This window comes from Protopterus annectens, chromosome 12.part0 (assembly GCF_019279795.1).
Source record: "Protopterus annectens isolate FY-2018-M chromosome 12.part0, PAN1.0, whole genome shotgun sequence".
NCBI lineage: Eukaryota > Metazoa > Chordata > Ceratodontiformes > Protopteridae > Protopterus > Protopterus annectens.
In genome coordinates, this window is record NC_056746.1 from 1,139,412,539 (window position 1) to 1,139,434,025 (window position 21,487).

The following is a 21,487-nucleotide window of genomic DNA, read 5'->3' on the forward strand; positions in this document are numbered from 1 at the left end:
CTCAAATAATTCCTGCATCTCATTTATAGAAGCTGAAACTTTGTATTAATACCACCACTCCCCCTTTATCCGGGGTCATTATGCGCAAAGAATCAACCCTCTTTAATTGAATTAATAAATCATACTCATCCCTGGTTAAATTCCAAGGCACCTTATGATTGTCCATATGAATCATATATATCCTCCAAAACGAGCTTTTCAAAAAAAGTGTCCACTAAGGGATGCAGCGGAGAAAATAATCTTCAGTAATTAATCTGTCAGTGTAATTGTAAGTAGCGAATCCATTCCAAGATTCTGCAAGGCCATGGAACGTATCATGGAACTCAAACAAAGACATTGGAGATCTCCAAACTCTGGACCCCACACAGTTTGGGTTTGTAAAAGGAAGATAATGTCTCCTAAACCTGATGGACTTCCTTGAAATAGTCACCAAACCCATAAATGAGGGTAAGGTGGTTCACACAGCCTATCTAGATCTCGCCAAGGCGTTCAACACCATCCCCAACTCTGGAATTATAGATAAACTCACTAAACTAGGTATAAATCCCTATGTCACAAGATGGGTTGCCAACTGGCTTACTGACAGAACCCACACTGTGAAAGTAGCAGACTCCAAATCAGACTTCAGACCACTGACAAGTGGAGTACCACAGGGTTCAGTCCTGGGTCCTCTCCTGTTTGGTATCTACTACTCTGAAGGACAGGCTAACACAGAAGGTCTTTGGCCAACTAAATTCGCAGATGACTGCAAACTAGGAGCCGTAATCGAAACTCCTAACGATGTGGACATCCTACAAAAGGGCCTCACTGAGACAGATGCCTGGTGTCAAAGCCATGGCCTCAAGCTCAATGCCAAAAAGTGCATAGTCATCCCCTTTGGTAAAAACTCTGTACCCATGAACTACCACATAGGCGGTAGTCTACTTAACACCAAAAGTGCGATGAGACCTTGGGACACAGGTGAACAGTAGTCTCTCCTTTGATAATCACATTGCCACAGTGGTCAGGAAATCCTTCTACATGGCACACCTCATCACAAAAGGTTTCTCATCCGGGGGGGGGGGGGTCATTGTTCCCCTTCTACTCATCACTTAGACCCATTAGAGAGTACAACGCCCCTTTTGTTATGTACCTCACAAGACATCTACAACAACTGGAAAGGCCGCAAAAATACTTCACAAAGAATTACTGGCCTCAAACAGATGCCTTATGCAGACAGTCTCAAAAAACTCCAGCTTAACTCTGTCGCATATCGGCTACTCACAGGCGATTTCTGCCTAACATACAAAGCTATGTCAAACCCAAAGCTGTTGGACATGCTCCACTTAAAAGAAAATCCCAATTCCTCTTGAGCTACACGCTCTAGGGACCTAAACCTTGTCACCACAATAAACAGAACATGCTGGAGCAATAGATTCCTGTCGCAGACTTTTCCCATACTCTGGAACAGACTACCTATGTCAAACAGAGCTCCTCATTAGCACTCTTCAAGAAATATCTTGACTGGATGGGTAACAGGAAATTCACCCCGAGGATCACTTCTGTGGTTCTACTTGACAGGGGCACAGGAAAATAATTTTCTTGGGTGGCGAAAGCCAGGGTACCTTTTTGGCTAGGCTTGTATAGGCCCTAGGGCCAATAGCCTAGTACCTTCCTATGAACCTATTTAAATCACGTTACATCTAACTCCCGTATTTGTTCCCACTCTGAAATTGATTCCTCCTATGAGGTTGAGGATAGTAACTCCTGTTGTATTCCCCTCTGTCTGTATACCTTTCGGCCAAGTGTCTGAGTGTCTTACCATTTGAAAAGCCTGTCTACCCCCACATGATGATACACCATTCATATTATGCTAGTTACTCCCTGCAACTACCTCACTATAAGTTAACTGCTTGTGTTCCCTTGTGTCATTAAAATTTCTACCCTTCACATGAGCTGTAGGGTAGGCCTGCTTATTTTGATACAGTTTCAAATCTCTAATTTACGCTTTTTCTCATAAAAAATACATAGTTACATCTTTCCACCTTCTCTCAAATTTTAAAACAATGTATTGTGAAAACAACAAATCTTCCCTAATTTTTATATCCGAAGTATCAACTGCCTGTGCTACAACATCTCTCGTTTTTCATAATGAAATACTGCCTTTTTAAGTAGCCCCATTCCCATTTCATCAAAAAATTCCACAAAATCATTAATGACATCGTCATTATAATAAAATTCCAAAAGGAAATTTATATAAAATCGCAGTCCCTGAGGAATTATTTTTAAGGACATTCAGTCAAATATGCTATGTCCATATGTAACGTTTTTAACTTGACTATCCGCTTCTCAAAATAAAATATTAAGTCTTTCAACAAATGAAATACAGTCTCTATTGATGAAAAAAAAAAAAGACAGCTCGGAAACACCAAAGCAAATTCTCTGTTTAATTCTCTTTCAGTTTAATGAAGCGCTTTTCGTCTTGCACATGTGGCAAGACTTCATCAGAACAAGACAAAAAGCGCTTCATTAAACAGAGAAGTTGCTTTGGTGTTTCCAAGCTGTCTTTCTGTTTTTCGCTAGTTTGTATTACTTTGGTTCCTGACCGTCTCGATGTCATGAGTACCACCTCTCACTGTGGAATCACCGTTGGGACTCAAAAAAAAACTGTCTGGAAACTATATTAGTATTGTCATTAACCGAAACAGTCTCACTCGGCTTACTAGAAACTTGAGTGCTGGTGCACGAAATGTTAGCGTTCGTACGCTTAAAACAGAGAAGGTACTGTACACTCTAAAACAGCCCATCTCGTTTAAGGTGTTTACCATTCCATTGCACATCCGCTGCAATAGGAATAGATTTGGAGCCGTTCAAAGCTGTACAATGTCCTCTCCGTTCAGTCACTGCCATGTTGTCCTGCTGTTCCTCGGCCCCTGTAACCATGTGTTCAGTGGAACCAACCGTGTGCAAAACATCACCCTGGGAGAGCATCTCATGAATATTCGCCTCATGAATCTTAATATGGGACCGAGGACGTGAATGAATATCCAAACAGAACTGGGGAACCATTGTCCTTTTGTGTGAAGAGCAGTGTCCGTCTTTTGGCTTTTTCCCGGTAAGGGGTCGCCACAGCGGAACTCCGGTCCGCTAATGATTGGCAGTAGATTTTTACGAAACGCCAAGGTGCTAGCTTGACGCCCAACCTTCAACGAAGGCACGCCCATTTATGCATGCATGTCTTTCAAACGCTATTCAACCGCAGGGAGGACATGCAGGTTCCACACAGAAGGCACTCCCAAGCCAAGCAGAGAATCGAACGGGAGGTAACAATGCTACCGCCGTACCACCGTGGTGCAAGTCTGGTTAATTAAGGGAGAACACATGGTTACATGGGCCATGGAACAGCAGAAGTCAACATGGTGGCGAATGAACTGAGAGGGCACTGTACAGCTTCGAACAGCTCCAAATCGATTCTTACTGCAGCGGCTGTGCAATGGAATGGTAAACACCTTAAACAAAAAAGGGGAAAAGGGTGAGGTGTTTAACAGAGAAAGTACGGCACACTACTTCTAAGCATACGAACGCTGAAATTCCTTGCACCAGCACGCAAGTTTCTAGTAAGCAGAGTGAGATGAAAGTTTGTCCTTTAAAATAATTCCTCAGGGACTGAGATTATATAAATTTCCTTTTGGAATTTTTTTATAATGATGCCATTAATGATTTTGTGGAATTTTTTGAAGTGGGAATGGGGTTACTTAAAAAGACAGTATTTTATTATGAAAAGCTAAGAGATGTTTTAGCACAGGAAGTTGATACTTAGGATATAAAAATTAGAGAAAAGTTGTTTTCACAACACAGTGGATTATATTGAGAAGGTGGAAAGAAGATGTAATATTTTTTATAAGAAAAAGCATTAGAGAGAGATTTGAAACTGTATCAAAATAAGCAGGCCTACCCTACAGCTCATGTGAAGGGTAGAAATTTTAAATGACATGGGGGAGCACAGTTACTTATAGCGAGGTAGTTGCAGGGAATAACAAGCATAATATGAATGGTGAATCATGGAGTAAGTAATACGCTCAGAGACTGGCCCAAAGGTATACAGACAGAGGGCAATATAACAGGAGTTATTATCCACAACCCCAGAGGAGGAATCATTTTCAGAATGGGAACAAGTACAGGAATTAGATGTTTCAGACCACAATGTAAATTAATTCTTGGAATGGATTAACTATTTACAACTACACTGACAGATTAATTACTTAAGATTATTTTAATCTGTTTTCTAAGGGTGTAAAATTCATTCTACAAAGGAAAGGGGATTTAGCTGATATTATGGCTTCAAAGTTCTACACTAGGAAACCGAATCTTGACAATTTATGGAGATTTAGATAGTTACAAAAGTTACTGCACAGATTTCTGTTCCAAAGAAAGAAAGTACTTTTAACTCTCCACTGCATTCCTTAGTGGACACTTTTGAGGGTGGGAAGTTGGAATAATGGTTAAGGTGTTTACCTTGCAGACAAGATGCTGGGTTTGATTCTCGGATGGGTTAACTGGCTAGGCTTAAAATGGCCCACAAGGGCAATTAGCCTAGTACTAATCAATGAACCTATGTATCTATGAAAAGCTAGTTTTGGAGGATCTATACAAGATTCATATGGACAATCATAAGGTGCCTTGGAATTAAACTAGGGGTGAGTATGACTTGTTAATGCAATTAAGGAGGTATGATTCTTTGCGCATAATGACCCCGGATAAAGGGGGAGGGGTGGTATTATGCAAAGTTTCCGATTATATAAATTAGATGCAGGAATTATTTGAGGAGACCACGTATGTGGGAGTATCTAAAAATCAAATCAATATCTCCTATTCCAGAATAGATTCTTGTTTACAGGAGTACTTTTTAGATGGGTACTTGCGTATTATCGCAACCAGATTTTTGCGATAATACTAGTTGCTTCCAGATGTGTACATTTTACCAATACTGACTTGAAAATGTCACATTAACTGTTTTCTTTCACACTGAAAATTTTTTGAGGCAGGATTATCGATTAAACATGGAAAAAGTAGAATTTATGAACACTTCAAGGATATAAAAAATAAGCAGCAAAGTAACATTCGGTATAAACATTCATTAGATTGCGTTGATTTTAGAAAATTTTAATTTGGAATATTAGAGTTAAAGAAAACCACAGGGGAGGTGACTGGAAAAATATTTTGAAGAAAAAAGACAGAATGGCAGGTTAGATTAGCTGCAATGTTCCCCTCGGGGTTAAATGATGTTATTTCTATTTCCCCTATGCTTAAATGAAAGAGCTACTAATACTTAAGTGTGTGTGGAAGTTTTTTTTAAACATACATTTTTTTTATTTATATACAGCACATTAAGTGCATATATATATTTTTTTTAAAATTGTTTTGGAAAAGTTTTTATTAAGGTTTTACTAAAAACGTGTTACATACTATGTTGGTTTAACTTCATGTGCAAACTTGATTCATGCTTACTCTGACAGTCTATTAATGCAAGATGTCAATTTGAATGGGATATTTAAATTGGTTGAGTGGTGGTATATTTTGAGTTCTGATGAAGTCTCCTATGATGAGATGAAAGCGCTTAGTACTGATTGGAACAATAAAGAAATGTTGCGGGGTGAATTCGGATCGTTTTTCTTTATTTTCCCGGTTGCTTTTGGTGTTTAGTTGTGTTTGGTTTTATATTTTTAAATCAACCAGAGGAGAGGTTGTTGATAAACAATTTAAAAAAAAAAAAGCTGAAGGATTATTTATCTGGGAGGGAAAGATAGCAAGAGTCAAGATGATTCTTCCAACTGAACAAGGCAGTTTGGAATTAACTGATTTGAAGGGGTACTTCAGAGTTGTACAGTTAAGGCTACTATACACAGCATAAGCAGAAACTATAATTCAGTGAAAATGGATGACTCGGACAAGGAGAAATTGGGATTTGGATGCAGATCTTTAAGGAGAGTACAATGATACAGAATATTATATTCTTAAAGTAGCAGAAAGTATCTTAAGAACTAAGCAAACATGGGAATACAGAAGAGAGACTCTGCTTATAGGGTATTACTGCAATTAGGGATACAGACAATAGGCAAGAGGAGGGCTGGAATTTACTAGAGAAAACTGGCAAATGAATCAAGGTACTGGGAGCAAATAACTAAAGGAGGAAAGGTAACAGAATGGGAAGACGCTAAGAATTTATTTGGACTGCAGATTAGAGCCTGCCTTCTCTAGCAAAAGACTGATGAAGTGTAGGCAAAGGAAAAAAAATACTGGGGTCCTAAACAAAAGACCAGGACTGTTAGAGTTTAGTAGACTAAAACAGAAAACAGTTAAAAAAAGGAATAACTAGTAGAGCATATAGAACACTGCATGATAACCAAGAAGCACAGGAGGTTAGAAAGAATTGGAAGACAGCTAGATAGGATTCATGAAAAAAATAATGGCTGTGTGTGTGTATATATATATATATATATATATATATATATATATATATATATATATATATATATATATATATATATATATACACACACACATATATATATATATATATATATACACACACACATATATATATATATATATATATATATATATATATATATATATATATTTATATATATATTATTTTCTGGGAGTGTAAGGAGTTGTCAAACTTGAATGACAACCTGCAGACTTACTCTACCAGAGATGCTGGGTGAGCAAACTGGTCTATCTAGGAAAAGATTTTTCTGAGGTACGATACAAAATGGGAATTGCCTAGACAGTAAGGCCTTGCTGAGTCTAAAATTATGGTGGCTGCCAAAAACACAATTACTAGAAAATGGAAATCCAAGTCTAAACCAACTGTACTAAAAGAAGTGACTATAGTAAGAGATAAAAACTAGAATTGGGATCTTTAGAAAAGGTTAAGAGCAACTTACATAGAAAAAATGGGATTTGTAAGAATTCCAGGGGAAGAATGAGGTTTAAATGCTCTATGTAATGTTGGATTGTTTTAAGTATAATGCTTGCAACCAAGACTGTCAATGTGGTTTGTTTTCATTTAAGTATATGTACGATTGCTTACGTCATAAGTGATAATTTAAAGACGTTTCATGGAGAGAGACACAGAGACACTACTGGATGGAAATTCCTCCAGCTTGGCATCCATGTCCCTTATGTACCCCAACACAGCCTTGTTTTGTCCACCTCTGGGTTACTTTACAACTAAAAACTTCCACAGAAATATAAGCCAAGCTTTAAGCTCCTCAGATTGACCCAAGACCATGAAAAATCAAAACTCCTTCACATAAGCCTTCAAACTACGCAAAACCCGATGTCTTATCTACAAATTACTCCATCACAATTACTGATTCAACCAAAATCAAGACAGTCCATCACATCACCAGAACTACCAGATTCCAGGCTCTCTCTACCAAGGTTCAAAGATCACTGGAATTTATTCCTTCCCAATTACTGCCCAACCTTAAACAGTTTTCACTAAGGCAGTTAAACACAAGTTCAGCAACTTATACATACACCTACTTACACTGGTATGCATCAAGATAAAACATCAAACAGGACTTCCACGATGGCTGTGTATTGGAGTAGCTGCTTAATTCTGGCTCTCGGGTGTGAAAACTAACTCAGCGGAAAATGAAATGGACTTGTATAACTGGGTAAATTTTAGCAACTGGCAATGAAGTGCATGGCCTGGATGCAAAGAAAAAAATACAAAGGACCTGAAAGAAAAGCAGCTTCAAAAGGTGAAAAAAACACACACACACCGACTAGGAAGAGTACTACAGCTGTTCAACAAAAAAGCAGTGCAAGCTCCAGACATGACTTCCAGTTCCCTAGAGAAAGTATAAGAACTGCACACAGACAGGATTAAAATAAACAGGACTGATATCAACTCAAATAATAAAAGGCTGGAAAAATGAAAAACTAAACAGATACTCGGTTGAAGTGATAATACTGCAAAAATCAGAGGTCGAAATGAAGAAAAGGCTGGCTGAATAAGAGACTGCTCAAATAAAGATGTTTCAAAAAACAGAGTACACAGCATGAAGAGAAAACTTGAGATTTTCTACTGTACCAGAGAAGACTGCATTAATTTTATGAAAGCCCAACTAACTAAATGGACAGGTATTCCACAGCAAGAACTGAAAGAGCACACTGTGTGCCTAAGAGAAAGTAACACAAAATAGTAAAGATGCAACCCTACCAGCTGGAGAAATTGATTGACAAATTTGTGGCAGGAGAACAAAGTACTAAAACTGGGAGACAGCAACAGTGTTTGTGGAGAATGATTACGGACTGTATACCAGACAGAAGAGGAGTAAATTTATTCCACTATTCAAGGAATGAATATTGAAAAGCAGGCATGAGATTCAAACTGATGAACCAGCAATCTTCAGAATATTTTTCCCTGGGAGGAACAGAATCATTTTCGGAGACACAGACAGCAAGAAAGTCTGGAAATATTGGACTACAACTTGGTTAAACTTGTTGGGGACTCATGCATATGCCTACTTCATGTCATTAATGTTGTGGAAAAATAGCTAAGAGATGGGAAGAGGAGGGAGAAAGTTGGAAAGTATTTTTATAGCGCACAAATTAATTTGCAAGCTGTAAAGTTTTCAGTTATTTAACTGTAATGGGGATACTAATGTACTGTAAGCAAAACCTAATACTGAGGAAATGCAATGTAGCTTTCCAGCCTCGAGCGTAGTAAACACTTTCCTTAAGGAAGGACAAACCAAAAAAAAAAAAAATAGGGAAAAGCAGTTGTACAGGAACGATTAAAGCATATGACTTGTTCCAAGCCGGGGTGGTGCAGCAGTAGCGTTGCCGCCTGACAGCAAGAGGCTCTCCCATTCGATTCTCTGCTGGAGTGCCTTCTGTGTGCATGTCCTACCCGCAGTCAAGTGGCGTTCGAAAGACATGTGTAGGGTGTGCCTTCGTTGAAGGTTGGGCATCGAGCTGGCACCTCGGCACCATAAAAATCTACTGCCAATCATTAGCGGACCAGAGTTCCACTGTGGCGACCCCTAACCGGGAAAAGCTGAAAGAAGAACAACAATGTGCTCCAACAAAACTGTCAAATACTAATACAAGATCAGTGGTAAAGATGACCTCGCATTTTTATTAAAAAACAAGAAAACAGGATTCAAGCTGGTATTGCTTGTTTAACCCACAGTTTAAGTAAAAAAGAGGAGTGCTTTCACTACCAACTTCATCAGATCCAAGTTATACATTTTAGTGACAAGGAATACAAACATTTCAAATTAACCATAAAAAAAATAAATACATAAAAAAAATAAAAGTATATTACAATGAAGGCAATAAGGCAAGAGCACAAACAGATCACATTCAGGGACAGTCAACTGAACACTGGTACATAGTTAAGTTTGTAGTTTTTATTTTAATTGGTGCTGTATACTCTAAAGTACAAAACCACTATGTATTTGTTAGTCAGTCTGAGGTGTACAGTGACAAATGTAAACCTTTAGTCCTGTACTTATATTGATATAGGAAATAAACAAGATGGCAGTGGGATTCACTTCTGTGTTAAATACTGTGATGCTGGAGGGAAGTACGGTGGTTAAACTCAAAACAAATTATGCTGATAAGGGCACAGGTGTATTTATAACTTGGCGACCATTAAGTTTGAGTATTGGAAGTACTTAGAGAGAGGAGAGGGACAATTACACTGGGGGGGATACCAAGACAAGCTAAAAGAAACAAGTGTGAAGACACCCGTGTGTGTGCGATAATTACCAGTCTCAGAGCACATAGGGGAAGGGAAATAAGGGTCAGAGATGGGCCATACAAGAGGACAGAGTCAAGCCAAACCAAAAGCAAAAAAAAAAAAAAAGTATGTTAACTTTATGCGCAAACACAAATGTCTGTGTGTATTATATATTACACACGCGCAATTGAGTCAGAGTTACCAATAATCTTTAAGTTGAATCTGCCATTGCAGACATTTCTGAGTTTGGACATTAAAAAAAAAAAGTTCCTGACTCAAATGCACAGCATCTGCAGCCTGCGGGGGTTGCAGGGAAAGGTTCCTTCCCATAAAACTGTGGATATACCAATTCCTTTAACATTTTCTACCCAGCTTCTATTTCTTCCTTTGCGATAAAGGATGGATGGTTGTGGGTCTAGAATCTGATAGATTGGTTCCCCTGATAAAGCTCCAATTTGACCATTTTTCTTTTTATTACACGTTAATCTCTGGAATAAGTTAAGACAATACTCCATTGATACTTGTAAATGAGCTATGTAATGTCTGACAATGACTGGATAGACTATGTATAATGTTTGCAACTAAAATTATGTTAATTTCGTTTGTGATATATGATGCTTGAAACAGACCATGCCAATAAGATTTGTTTTTCATTTATATAAAATGTAAAATTGCCTATGTCATAACTGATAATTAAGATGTCTCTTGTTTAAAAACAAATTAGAAGGCCTAAAGAACAGCACCACTATGGAACACTTCATAACACAGAATTGCTTAACTAAGAATTCAAGCACCTCTCTGCACTGACAGTAATTACAAAGTCAGCATCTCTGCAAAGACAAAAGCACTACAGAACACTATTTTTGAAATTCCAAAGAACTCTAGCACCTTGGATACCAGCTATAAGTAGTACATTATAGGAAGGCCATAGCCTAACTCCACCCATAAAAACAAGGTTGCTTTCAAACATCTAATTCTGGCATTACAAGATGCACACGTCTCAACTGATTTTAGGTGCAAGCGATGTACAACTAATGCCAAAACATGCTATCGCGCTTCTCCAAACAATTGTACCCTACAAATGAGAGCTCTTAATCTTAAAAAGACTCTAGGCAGATCAGCAATACATTCAAGTGGCAGATGACATACCACTAAAAACAAGCACAGATATTACAATCTAAAACGTCATAATTAAATCTGTGATTGGTATAAATCTGTTAACTCAGGTGAGCTGGCCCAAAATAAATTTTTAATCACAACTCAAACCAAAAGCAGAGAAACAAACAACTGTCAACACTGCAGCAGTGGAGAATTAAAGATACTCAATATTCAAAATTTATTCCAGCCCCAGTCAGTATGCAATGAAACTATTACCAAGTTTTATTTGTGAATTGCCTCCTGCTGGAGCTGACATAGGACAAAGCATGACAGACTAACAAGGTGTTTTCTAATCGCCTTTCTTACTCATGTAATTTCAACAGAAACAGCAGTCAGTACTGACAGTAGGTAACATGTACAGGAAGGTCTGAGGCAACAGAGGTCGAACGCCCCAAACCATGACTCACTGTATGCAGTAATCTGTATAAAATATGCACATCAGCATCTAAAGGAAGAGCACCAAATCAAGAGCTCTTCAAGCCCAGCAAAGCTTCCCATGGTAAATGCTTCACCAGAAGATTATTTAAAACTCACAACCATGGAGGCCCTCTGCTCAGAAATTGCTAGAATCACTTAAGTGAGAAGGAAAACATTAGCTCTCATTTGGGACCAGAACCAAACACCCACATAAGAGTGCTAGCACCACTGCAACAACAGAAGCCTCTGCAGAGATTGACCAGAAGTCACAACTGGCTCCAGAGACTGGCAAGGATCAAGGATGAGTGAGGACTAACAGGATGCCTCAAACTCACAAATGCATGCAACTACATGTAGTTTAAATTCCATGTGATGAGTGAATGAAGTGGAAAGGAAAAAATGTTGGTACTTGCGTATTTTCGCAACCAGATTCCAAGGAAGTCAGTCTTCATATATTCACATGAAATTTATGAACATTAGTTTGGAAAATGTGATTCATTACAGTTCTTTCTTGCAGAAATAAGAGAAAGACAGACAAATTTAGTTTTGATTTCTTCAAGGTACTTGCTGGCCAGTGAGGGAACTGTGACTGCTGGAAAACCACAAACATTTAACTGCTCAGCGATGGCAGCTGTTTGAAGCAACCACTTTTGAAGTGCATTGTATCACCTAGGTGCAATTTTACCTTTCTATACAGAAAACTGAATCATCCTTTACGAAAAATTAAGTGGAAATGTGACCAATTTAATAAGTAAAGCAAATGAGGTGTTTTCAAGGGGAATTTGCCAAGCAAGGCACTTGGCCTTGAAATCTGTCATACTAAATAAACCTCTCAAGCATGCAGAATTCTGGTTTTGCTATTATCTTTGTAGGGTGTTACACGTAAAAGGAACATTTCTTTGCTAAAAAATTGAGGACATTAGGCACAATAGTAATGATGCATCTTTCACTTTCAAAGTTCATATTCTTCAGAAAATGTACGTTAATGCACATGTCATGGCATCAACTATAGTTATAACGGCAGTATAGCACAATTTATCTCTGGTTGTAGGCATCTGTAGCATGTTGTTTTTGCCTTTGTCTAATGAAACACTTCACTGACACACACCTCCCAAGTAAGTTGGACAACATATTTCGGCAGGAGAAAGGCTTGGAAACAAGCCACTTCTCCAAATCTAGTTGGTATACTACACAAGTACCAAAGTTTTATATCAAAGATGTAATTAGCAATGTACCCATCAATAAGCAGCAATTAAGCATGGTCACTGCATCATCTACTCAACTAAGTGGAAAGATCACCTATCCTTACTCAGGAACAAATTTCCCCTGCATATTAAAGCAGTGTGATTCCTTGTCATCTTTTAATCACAGGTTGGACAGCAGGATGGGTACTCTTAAAATTGCCCTGGCTTTACAGGCAATCCATCCTTTAAAAGATAGTAGAACCTGAGCGGTGGTGCTGGCAAGGCTTGAATGGCTGGCCACTGTTCAAACTTGCCTTGTATATCTTATGATTAACATTGCCTTGTATATCTTATGATTAACATTGCCTTGTATATCTTATGATTAACAAGTTTAAGCCAAGTGCTTTTTGAATAGGACTCAAAACTGTAGTACCTCATTACACTTAAAATTAGGCAGCAACAATTTCCAACTTGTTGGGGCAAATTTTATTGCACCCCACCCCCCAACTCAAACAACCTTCCCTGGTCATCCAAAATGCTTATTTCCAAGTATCCAAGATGTTACCCTCCACTGTATGTGCTTCCAGACTCCTCAGAATGTCAAACTATTGGCACTCATCATAAGAATAAAGCAAGTGAGAGATCTTAAAAGTTGAGGGCCTTCACTCATGTGATTATACAGTAACAACACACTGCCTTCCCATTTTTTTTCTGCCCAAGATGACACGAAGGTTCCCAGTCTCCTCCAGAGTGTGCCCATTCCCAGAGTCATCCTACTCCACTCACACCACCCAACCATATTTGCTGGTGCAATTTTTAAGATAGCACATTCTGCAACTTCAATAGAAATACAGGTATGCCAAGAAAGAAATCTTCATGAGGGAATTACAGTATTTCCCCTAAATTCAATATGTTGCTAACTAGACAGCACCATTCATTAGAACATTTAAAATCAAGTATATAACAGAAAAGCTGTCTCTGTAGCCAATGGGAGCCAATTGTCCATAAACATGCAGATTAGTAGACATAGCACAGGAGTAAAAGGAATCAACTGAGATATGGCAAAAATGTGGAACTCCCTCCCACTCAAAATAAGGATTCAGACAGCTTCAAAAATCAACTAAAATCCTCTCTCACCAAGTCTTGGAAATATACATGCTCTGAACAAAGTCAATGCCTTCAGCCCCACTAGCTACACAACTCCTCTACATCTTGAATCTTAAGTACATCATAGGAAGTTACTAGGCTATTGGCCCAAAAGCCCTTACAAGCTTAACCAATTTAGCTCATGTTCCGACAAGTAAGCACCAGATGCCCCTGTCCAGCAAAGACACAGATGAAATCCCAGGGGTATACTTTGTTCCCCATCCAGTTATCCAGGTTGTGCTTAAAAAGGGTTAATGAGGTACTCTGCTTGATGTGGAGCGCGTGTCTATTCTACAGAACAGGGAGTGTCTGGGACACCTGTCCTGCCAACAAGTCCTATTGATGTCTCAGACAAGGTTGAGGTCGCACGTGCGGGTTACTCAAGTGGAGCCTGACTTGCAGATATGCAGCAGTCCCATCAAGGCGGGGTCTGAGATAGCTCTGTTTGAAAGAGGTCACCTCTGAAGAGTCTGTAGGAGACTGAGTAAAGGGGACAGGGCATTTAACCTATCTGTGTAGGGCAGATGTTTGAGGGCCTGGATTCTCCTGGTGAGGAACCTCTGTGGCCTCTCCAGCTGCTGCATGTGCTTTAAGTGAAGACTACAGGGATGCTATGACCACCTTGTCCCTGGATGAGATACCCTTACTAATGAGGTGGGCCATGTAGAAAGCTTTCCATACAATGGAGGCAACATGGTGGTCAAATCAATTTTCTATCAACCTGGGTGCCCAAGTCCCTCACGACTAATTGCGTGCTTAGGACTCTTGTTATTAATGGGATAATTTGTAGGGACGTCACTCACACCAAAGGGGATGATGCATTTTTTGGCATTCAGTTTAAGGCCATGTTTCTGGCACCAGTCATTTGTTTGGGTGAGACCATCTTAGAGGATGTCCACATCGCTAGGAGAATTGATGAAAGAACCCAGCTTGCAGTCATATGCAAACTGGTTTTGGCCTGCACTTCAGAAAAATATATCCCAAACAACAAAGGTCCCAAGACCGATCCCTAGGATACAACGCTCATTACGGGTTGACTGCTTGAAGTGCCTTCCCCTATTTTGACTAGGTGGGTTCTATAAGTGAGCCAGTTTGTTACCCATATGGACTAATGCCTAGTTGAGAGAGTTTATTATACTCAAGTGGGGAATAGTACAAAAGGCTTTTGGCCAGGTCAAGGTAGGTGGGGTGCATAGTCCTCCCCTCGTCTATAGCTTTGGTGACGGTCTCAAAGAAGTTGACTAAATTCAACAGGCATGACCTCCCCTTGATAAAATCAAACTGTATGAGATATAGTGTTTGGAAATTGTCAATGTCTTTGTTAATGAGGTCCATGATAATCCACTCCATGGCCTTGCAGACCAGGCTAGTTAGTCTGATGGTTCTAGAATTTCCTGGATCGATGGATGCGCCACCTTTGTGCAAAGGAATGGCAGTGGCAGCCCTCCACTCTGCTGGGACGAAGTCGATACTCAGGCTTTGGTTGAATTGGATGCCTAATAGTGCTACAAGTTTGTGTATGATGCAGCCTGTATTTTTTGCCTTTGAGAGGGCAGTGATGACTTGCTCCCTAGAGAGAAGGGGAGGGGGGCAGATGCTGGGGATGACCCGATTTACTGATGGGGGGGCATAGGGGTGAAGTTTTCACTGAACCTGTCTACCAGCAGGTTGGCAATATCTACAGCATTTGTATATGCAGTTGTCCTTGACCACCAGTTCTGAGCAGATCTGGGTGCTTCCCTTGAGACTGCAGGCATATGTGAAAAAAGCCTTGTGATTGTCTTTACTAGATGTGGCCAGCGTGGACTTGAAGTTCGCTTTGCAGGATTTCACTACTGCTCTTATTTGCTTGTTCAAACTAGACAGAGAGTGCTTCCAATTAGGCACCTGCTCCTTCTTGGTCATGCATAGCAATTTTTTCCTTTTATTACAGATTTTATTTATTGCAGGATGTCCACCAGACTGGTTTTGTCCCGTCAGGTTTCTTGCTTCCATGCAGCTATACAAATGCTCGTGTAATACTTTGGTGTAGGTTTGGACATATGCGCCAGTTCCTATGAAGGGGGTAGCTGTGAAGCTGTTTACACCTTCCCTCAGGAGGCTGTAATCAGCTTTGGAGAATTTTTTTTTTACCCTAGCTACAGGTTTGGGGGAGATGGTGACTTTGAAAGAGACGGCTCTGTGGTCGAATCTTACCAGGGAGGATGACACTGTAGGGATGCTGAAGTAGGTTACTCATGTTGGTTAATACCAAGTCCAAGATATTTTGTAGCTCTTGTGGGGGTGTCAACCAGCGAGTCCAAGGCATTTGCATTGATGAAATCAAGGAATCTCTGGGCATTTGTGTTTGGGCATGGGTAGTTCTTCCAATCTCTGGTTGGATTGCCAAGGATCAGGGTCAAGGGTTGAATATTGATAGATTCAAAGAGGTCCGGATAGGTGGGAGTGGGCATCTTGACTCAAAGTTAGGGGCTTGTAGCTAGTTATGATTTGAAAAGGGGTCTTTGTCAATGGTTAACTGCACCTGGAGTGTCTCCTGTGCAGCGTCATACTGTTTGACCAGTCTGGAGGGGTGCATGTCTTTTATATACATTGCAACTCTACCTCCTTTTGCTCTGTAGCCCACAGTTCAGGGTCTGAATGTATGATAGGAGGAGTAACCTGGTAAGGCTGGGGTGCTCTTTGCTGCTTCGAACCAGGTTTCTGGGGACTTCACAAATAGCATCTTCCAGGGCTAAAAATCCTTGCAAGGAGTGCAGTTTCATGTTTAGATTCCTAGCATTTAGCAGCATGACCTTTAATTTGCATTTTGATGAAATTTTCAAGTTGGTAGTTTTTACTTCATGGCATTGCCTAAAAAAGGCACTATGGGGGAGGCAAGAGTCTTTTCCAGGTGCCTGAAGCCCAGGGGAGACAGATGCAGCCCATACCTGGCAAAGCACATCGTGGTTTGTCAATCATGTCTTCCCAGGCTGTCAGGTACCAGATCCTCTTGGAATGACCACCAGAATTAAAGGCAATTGTTAAAGTCAATCATTTTCCGTTTGTATTGAGGCATCACTCTAGGTGATGGTAGAATGCTGCTTAAGGTTAGGAACATACCTGCCTGGGACACATTCAGCAAGCTTCATCATCTCTCTCTCCATTTTGTCCAGGGAGATATGTCTCAAGTCATTCATGCTAACATGGACTAGGAGAGGGTCATAACAGTACCTGTCAAGAAACTTGAGTGCATGGGTGATACAACAGATTCTGGCACCTGAGAAACTGTTACATTCTCCTTATCCAGCCTGGTGAGGGGCACATCTCTCTCTCTCACAATGGAGTCTCCTATGACTAACATGTTGGGTTTATGTTTAGGCCACAGTGGCTGTGAGACACAGGTGTGTGGACTGTGCACACTGTGTTGAGCAGTGCAGCTCGTGTGTGTTTTTGCCTCGGAGGACTCTTGTTTAGGTATGTTTCTGTTGAGGACCTCGGCATACGTGGGCGTGTGTTGTGTAGGTGTGGGTGGTGTTTGTGTTGACAACCTTTTCAGTACCGGATATATTGGCTTACGAGGGGGGAGCATTTACTCTAGGTTCTTAATGTAATTGCATGCCTCACAAATTGTGCTCCTAGGTGGTAGTAGTACAGCGTTTTCCGTGTACATGAGGCAGTTGCTACACTGTCTCAGGATGTCCACATCAACCAGACTGGCAGTAGAAAGCGTAGGAAATTGTCCAACCATATTTGTCAGAACCTGAGGGAGAGAGGCCAGACAGCCAAGAGGTTAAAAGGTGAAGTCTAAGAAGAGTACTACTAGGTGATCACACAAGTGCTACCAAGGTAAAATTTGCAGCTGGAATACCTCACAAAGGGTTAAAAACAGTGCAGCTGCAGGTCTGGGTGCAGCAAACCTGTACCAGACTATGCTACTCAATTTAAGGGTTAAGTACACAGTAAAACTCACAAAAAGCACATATTAACCACTTGCAGACAAAAACAGAACTCACAGTATGAAAAATGCAGCTAATCAGTAAGTTGCTTTAAAACAGTGCAAATATGACAAATTAGCTCATAATCACAAACAGTAAAAAATCAGCTCAAATAAAGTACAAGGCCACTGACAAGCAGTAACAAATGCTGCAAACTAAATGCTGTTGAACACCTAGGCACAAGAAAAGAACGGACCCTCTTCCTACTTCATTTAAGTAGAAAGTAAGGCGACAGAAGATAATTCAAGGTTAAAACGCTAAAGGGGTGGGGCTTCACAACTGATCTCACTGTACTCAGTAAAATGAGCTGATGTAATGCGACTGGGGGAGTGTCCAACATTAAATGTATAGTAGACGCAAGCAACTCAAAAGCCACCAAGCTTTAACACCACCACAACAGTTAGGTGGGTGAGATACAAGATCAGAACAAGGTTAAGGACTGAATTTGCTAAGCCTAAAAAAAAAAAAAAAAAAAAACAGTTGCACATTTGAACTGGTATAAGGTCTTCCAATAATGTCAAACTCAATTCCTTGCCATACAAAACAAACAGCAATGTTTAGAGAATTATGTATTAACTTTTTCAGCTTAACACTGCTGTTATGTATAATAAATAATGTGAATATTTTCATCTGTTCCCTGTACTAATGCTCGTGTGGGAATCTATGAAAAATTTGTAAGCTTTTCTAAACTGTTTTGGACTGATAGTGTACTGTTGTAGGTTTCATGTACTGTCATAATGTAAACAGCATTTCTCCCTGGACCTGTGCTGAAAACGCCAGACTTTCCTGGTAAACAAATGTAGAACAAACAAATAGATTAGGACACACTGGATTACACACCATGTGACAAGTTGCAAGCTAGTACTAACTACTTATACAGCAACCACAGCAATGTTACTCAGACAAGGCTTAGGATTAGTGTCAGAATGTGAGTTTCACAATCAGTGACAGGACTGATGAGGAGACAATTCACCAAGTTGGAGTATAATCAGTGTCAGTGGCTCTGAAGGAGCAGGAGGAGGCTGCAGGTTCTACTTACACTCTAGGTGACCGGATTAATTTTCAAATTACTGACGATGCAGTACAGAAGGGGGTGAGACACTCCTGAATGTGCCATCCTTCAGATGAGAGAATAAACCAAGGGCTCATCTGCTTAAACTGGTGGTAAGATTGTATAACAGAAGGATGAGAATGTAAATCCCAGATGCAGGCCATCACAGAAGTAATAAAAAGGGTATCTGAGTGGCAACAGTATCCAGGGCAAATTTATTATGGAGTGGGACCAGATTATCATCACCAACAGGAGTGAATGGTTTGTTCAATAAAAGGACCATTACAAGTGTAGATAAAAAGGGTAGTTTATGTGGCTTGTTTCCTATACCCAGGGTTTTACATAGGATAAACTGAAAAAAAATTAAAACGTCCAACCATTTACATGATGTTAAAAAAAAAAAAAAAAAAAAAAAGAACCCACATAATGCCTTAGCTAGGCATATTACTGAGTTTGCAAATCACCATTCTAAGTTTTCAATCTTGGATTCTATTAATACTGACATGAGAGAAGACACTTTGAAATTAAAGATGAAAGTATTAGAACCAATATGGCAACTTATTACCGTGGCTGATGGAATTCCACGATAAAATGAAATGCTTCCAGACAGTTCTTAAATTAAGACACTTAAAATTATGATTTTTAGTATCTTTACTATTGTTACTGATTATCTCATTACATGCAGGCTGACTGTTTTTAGGATAACTATAACTATCAATTTGAGGAATTGATGACTTGTTACAACTGGTATTATAAATATTCTGCGATTTTTAATTCAACAGTTCTGATTACGTGTATGGATCAAAGTGTTTAACTATTATACAGTAATTATTTTTAAATTTTTAATAAAGAACTGCTACTTCGTATTTGGAAGTAGTTTTTGGTAAGCTGGTGGTAGCTTAAGTATATGTGAAAGACTCCATGGCCATTACCACAAAAGAAGCTAAAATTCCCCAGTGCCCCGTGCACAGTTCCGTAACAGTACAACCACCACCTCGGGTCTCCCCTAAAAGAAGACCACCACCCTCGTGGGAGTAACCCAACTTACTTTATCTGACATTTATTGACTACTACGTGGCTGGCGTCTTGAATGACAACCCCCATTGGGCTGTCTGGGAAACCACCACCTACACCTGGGCAAGCTAAAACATGCGTGCCTCATCCTAATCTGCATAATTTGAATGTTCGGACAATTATATTCTTTATTTGTTTTTAATGACTCAACCAATATAAAGCATTTTGTAGCCAGCAGCATGCACAGTGCCTAAACCGTTTGCTTCGGAGATATACGGTAGACTCCACTTTTAATAACTAGGTTGTTGAGCAGAATTAACAGCTAAATGTTCAAACAACCCATCTTTAACACAGTCAGTTTTCAATACGATGAATAGCTCTAAAAGCATTCAAAAAATGTACTTCATACAAAATGTTCTATCAAAATAGATAAATATAAAAATAAGCAGTAAGAACACAAAGCGTTGTCAGCATAGTCCACTCTTACAATCGCAGTTATACCATCTGCTGGATTATACTGGTACTGGTGTTGCGGTTTACAACACCCATGCTCTCGAACCACCTTTTCTGAAAACACAGATCCTTAAAATCGCTTCAGTTCTGGACAAGTGAGTCAAAATACAGCACCCCGTTCACCTAGACTACTGCCAAACCTGCTCTTCACGAGTCACTGCACCACTATATAGTGAACACATTACCCGACTGAATTTTATGTAAAACATGTTATTTCAATATGACCTAACATTATGCATAACTAAACAATGTTGTAACATTTATTACCTGGCACAGCAATTTGCAAACGTTTTATTTCGTTTTGGTCTTCTTTTTAGTTCCACAGTATGCTAGGCCAAACTAGCCAAAAGACTAGTTTGACTTCCTTTGTTTTTACAACAGAATATATGCCATCTGAGGAAAAAGAGCCAGTGTTACTGGCTTTGACAAATGACACAAACTCAAAACTTACACATCCATAGAAAAATAATTATTCCTATCAACCACCAAGTACTGTGTATTTTAAACATCCCAAAATATGAGGGAAATGGCGTCCAAAGCACTATAAACAACGGGGTTTCCAGCAAAGCACAGTGAAAGTAATTTCTCGCGAGACTGTATAATTCATTACTCCATAAGCGAGTGATTCTCGTTGTTGGGGAGATCGAAACGTTGTCTTCTCATCAAGCAACTCTTTTTATTTGTATAGGGTATTGCTGTTGTGCGGTTTCACTAGGGCAAACTCACTCAAAGCCCTTGCTTTAATATGTGGGGCTTCATAAGTAAATTCACAATAATTAAAAAAGCTAACTACATCTTTCCACACACAATAACCCGTTTTCTTAGCTTTGAGATAATGTGATACAGTGATTCGAATCTGGTAACAGTACTGTGTATTCGAAACAGGAAAGCCACTTTCAATAGGGTTAGCACTAGGGTTGGGGCTAGATTCCCTTGGTTTAAGGGACCTGGTCCTTTCAGCCAACAGGATCTAGCCTAATCACATTGAGAGTGAGTGGCTAGATTCTAGTGGGGAAAAGCACCATCCTTTATACCAATACATTCTAGCCCCTTAGACGTGAGCAGGCTAGATTTGTTTGCCTGAAAGGACCTAGTTATTAATAAACATGAGATAGTCTGATGTAATACATATGATTGACAGAGTTCTTTCAGAGCATGAAATCTAGCTTTTTAATACAAAAGATTGTAGGGGAGAAAAGATTATCTTTTAGGAAACATGTTTTAACTTCTTTATAAATACCTTACAGTCTATTTACAGGCATAATTCCCAACCTATATTTCATGC

The 21,487-nt window shown here is 39.6% G+C and overlaps 1 protein-coding gene across 1 annotated transcript in view; it reads right to left on the reverse strand.

Annotated features, from left to right (window-relative positions):
• RBM39 (RNA binding motif protein 39) overlaps positions 1 to 20,815 on the reverse strand; it is a 1,247,463-nt gene extending 1,226,648 nt beyond the window's left edge. The window contains exon 1 of the mRNA XM_044090163.1: positions 20,470 to 20,815. The gene's annotated coding sequence lies outside the window, so the exon portion shown is untranslated. The remainder of the gene's footprint in view (positions 1 to 20,469) is intronic.
• Positions 20,816 to 21,487: the final 672 nt, after the last annotated feature.